The following is a 4,039-nucleotide window of genomic DNA, read 5'->3' as shown; positions in this document are numbered from 1 at the left end:
GTTCTTTTATCCTCAAGAAGTGTTTTTGCTATCCTAGGTTTTTTGTTATTCCACATGAATCTGCTGATTGCTCTTCCTAATTCGTTGAAGAATTGAGTTGGAATTTTGATGGGGATTGCATTGAATCTGTAGATTGCTTTTGGCAAGATAGCCATTTTTACTATATTGATCCTGCCGATCCATGAGCATGGGAGATCTTTCCATCTTCTGAGTTCTTCTTTAATTTCTTTCTTCAGAGGCATGATGTTCTTGTCATACAGATCTTTCACTTCCTTAGTTATAGTCACGCCTAGGTATATTATATTATTTATGGCTATTGAGAAGGGTATTGTTTCACTAAATTCTTTCTAAGTCTGTTTGTCCTTTGTGTAGAGAATGGCCATTGACTTGAGTTAATTTTATATCCAGCTACTTCACTGAAGCTGTTTATCAGGCTTAGGAGTTCTCTGGTGGAATTTTTAGGGTCACATATACATATTATCATATCATCTGCAAAAAGTGATATTTTGACTTCTCCCTTTCCAATTTGTATCCCCTTTATCTCTTTTTGTTGTCTAATTGCTCTGGATAGGATTTCAAGTACAATGTTGAATAGGTAGGGAGAGAGTGGACAGCCTTGTCTAGTCCCTGATTTTAGTGGGATTGCTTCAAGCTTTTCACCATTTACTTTGATGCTGGCTACTGGTTTGCTGTAGATTGTTTTTATCATGTTTAGGTATGGGCCTTGAATTCCTGATCTTTCCAAGACTTTTATCATGAATGGGTGTTGGATTTTGTCAAATGCATTCACAGCTTCTAACGAGATGATCATGTGGTTTTTGTATTTGAGTTTGTTATATACTGGATTACGTTGATGGATTTCCGTATATTGAACCATCCCTGCATCTCTGGGATGAAATCTACTTGATCAGGATGGATGATTGTTTTGATGTGTTCTTGGATATGGTTAGCAAGAACTTTATTGAGGATTTTTGCATCAATATTCATAAGTGATATTGGTCTGAAGTTCTCTATCTTTGTGGGGTCTTTTTGTGGTTTAGGTATTAGAGTAATTGTGGCTTCATAGAATGAGTTGGGTAGAGTACCTTCTGTTTCTATTTTGTGGAATAGTTTGTGCAGAACTGGGAATAGATCTTCTTTGAAGGTCTGATAGAACTCTGCACTAAACCCATCTCGTCCTGGGCTTTTTTTGTTTGTTTGTTTTTTTTGGTTGGGAGACTATTAATGATGGCTTTTATTTCTTTGGGGGATATCGGGCTGTTTAGATCATTAACCTGATCTTGATTCAGCTTTGGTTCCTGGTATCTGTCTAGACACTTCTCCATTTCATCCAGGTTCTCCAGTTTTGTTGAGTATAGCCTTTTGTAGAAGGATCTGATGGTTTTATGGATTTCTTCATGATCTGTTATGTCTCCCTTTTCATTTCAGATTTTATTAATTAGAATGCTTTCCCTGTTCCCTCTAGTGAGTCTGGCTAAGGGTTTGTCTATCTTGTTGATTTTCTCAAAGAGCCAGCTCCTCAATTGGTTGATTCTCTGAATAGTTCTTCTTGTTTCCACTTGGTTGATTTTGCCCCTGAGTTTCATTATTTCCTGCCATCTACTCCTCTTGGGTGAATTTGCTTTCCTTTTGTTCTTAGGTGTGTTGTCAAGCTGCTAATGTATGCTCTCTCTAGTTTCCTTTTGGAGGCACTCAAAGCTATGAGGTTTCCTCTTAGAAATGCTTTCATTGTGTCCCATAAGTTTAGGTATGAGGTGGCTTCATTTTCCTTCAACTCTAAGAAGTCCTTAATTTCTTTCTTTATTGCTTCCTTGACCAAGATATCATTGAGAAGAGTGTTGTTCAGTTTCCACGTGAATGTTGGCTTTCTATTATTTATTTTGTTATTGAAGATCAGCCTTAGTGCATGGTAATCTGATAGGATGCATGGGACAATTTCAATATGTTTGTAACTGTTGAGGCCTGTTTTGTGATCTATTATGTGTTCAATTTTGGAGAAGGTACCATGAGGTGCTGAGAAGAAGGTATATCCTTTTGTTTTAGGATAAAATGTTCTGTAGATATCTGTCAGATCCATTTGTTTCATAACTTCTGTTAGTTTCTCTATGTCCCTGTTAACTTTCTGTTTCCTTGATCTGTCCATTGGTGAAAGTAGTGTGTTGAAGTCTCCCACTATTATTGTGTGAGGTTTAATGTGTGCTTTGAGCTTAACTAAAGTTTCTTTAATGAATGTGGCTGCCCTTGTATTTGGAGCATAGATATTCAGAATTGATAGTTCCTCTTGGAGGATTTTACCTTTGATGAGAATGAAGTGCCCCTCCTTGTCTTTTTTGATGACTTTGGGTTGTAAGTCAATCTTATCAGATATTAGAATGGCTACTCCAGCTTGTTTCTTCATACCATTTGCTTGGGAATTTGTTTTCCAGCCTTTCATTCTGAGGTAGTGTCTATCTTTTTTTCTGAGATGAGTTTCCTGTAAGCAGCAAAATGCTGGGTCTTGTTTGTGTAGCCAGTTTTTTAGTCTATATCTTTTTATTGGGGAGTTGAGACCATTGATATTAACAGATATTAAGGAAAAGTAATTGTTGGTTCCTCTTATTTTTGTTGTTAAAGTTGGCATTCTGTTTTTGTGGCTGTCTTCTTTTAGGTTTGTTTAGGGATTACCTTCTTGTTTTTTCTAGGGCAAGTTTCCCATTCTTGTATTTTTTTTTTCTGTTATTATCCTTTGAAGGGCTGGATTTGTGGAAAGGTAAAATGTGAATTTGGTTTTGTCACAGAATACTTTTTTTTTCTCCATCTATGGTAATGGAGAGTTTGGCTGGGTATAGTAGCCATGGCAGGAATTTGTGTTCTCTTAGTGTCTGTATAACATCTGTCCAGGCTTTCTGGCTTTCATTGTTTCTGGTGAAAAATCTGGTGTAATTCTGATTGACTTGCCTTTATAAGTTACTTGACCTTTTTACCTTACTGCTTTTAGTATTCTCTCTTTAGTTAGTGCATTTGTTGTTCTGATTATTATGTGTCGGGAGGAATTTTTTTTTTCTGATCCAGTCTACTTGGAGTTCTGTATGCTTCTTGTATGTTCATGGGCATCTCTTTCTTTAGATTTGGGAAGTTTTCTTCAATAATTTTGTTGAAGATATTTGCTGGTCTTTTGAGTTGAAAATCTTCATTCTGATCCACCCCTATTATCCTTATGTTTGGTCTTCTCATTGTGTCCTCGATTTCTTGGATATTTAGAGTTAGGATCTTTTTGCATTTTCCATTTTCTTTGATTGTTGTGCCGATGTTCTCTATGGGACCTTTTGCACCTGAGATTCTCTCTTCCATCTCTTGTATTCTGTTGCTGATGCTCAAATCTATGGTTCCTGTTTTCTTTCCTAGGGTTCTATCTCCAGTGTTGCCTCACTTTGAGTTTTCTTTATTGTGTCTACTTCCCTTTTTAGGTCTAGTATGGTTTTGTTCATTTCCATCACCTGTTTGTATGTGTTTTCCTCTTTTTCTGTAAGGACTTCTACCTGTTTGATTGCGATTTCCTGCTTTTCTTTAAGGACTTGTAACTCTTTAGCAGTGTTCTTCTGTATTTCTTTAAGTGAGTTATTAAAGTCCTCCTTGATGTCCTCTACCATCATCAAGATATATGCCTGTAAATCTGCGTCTAGGATTTCAGGTGTGTTGGGGTGCCCTGGACTAGGCGAAGTGGGAGTGCTGGGTTCTGATGATGTTGAGTGGTCTTGGTTCCTGTTAGTAAGATTCCTACTTTTACCTTTCAACATTTGGTAATCTCTGGAGTTAGTTGTTATAGTTGACTCTGTTTAGAGATTGTTCTTCTGGTGATTCTGTTACCGTCTATCAGCAGACCTGGGAGACAGACTCTCTCCTCTGAGTTTCAGTGCTCAGAGCTCTCTCTGCTGGCAAGCTTTCCTCTTACGGGAAGGTGCACAGAATATCTTGTGTTTGGACTTCCTCCTGGCTGAAGAAGTGGTCCCAAAACAGGACCTTTTCCAGAAGCTGTGTTGCTTGGCAGGTCCCAGAAGCT

Source organism: Mus musculus, chromosome Y (assembly GCF_000001635.26).
Source record: "Mus musculus strain C57BL/6J chromosome Y, GRCm38.p6 C57BL/6J".
NCBI classification, from domain to species: domain Eukaryota; kingdom Metazoa; phylum Chordata; class Mammalia; order Rodentia; family Muridae; genus Mus; species Mus musculus.
Note: the sequence above shows the minus strand (reverse complement) of the source record.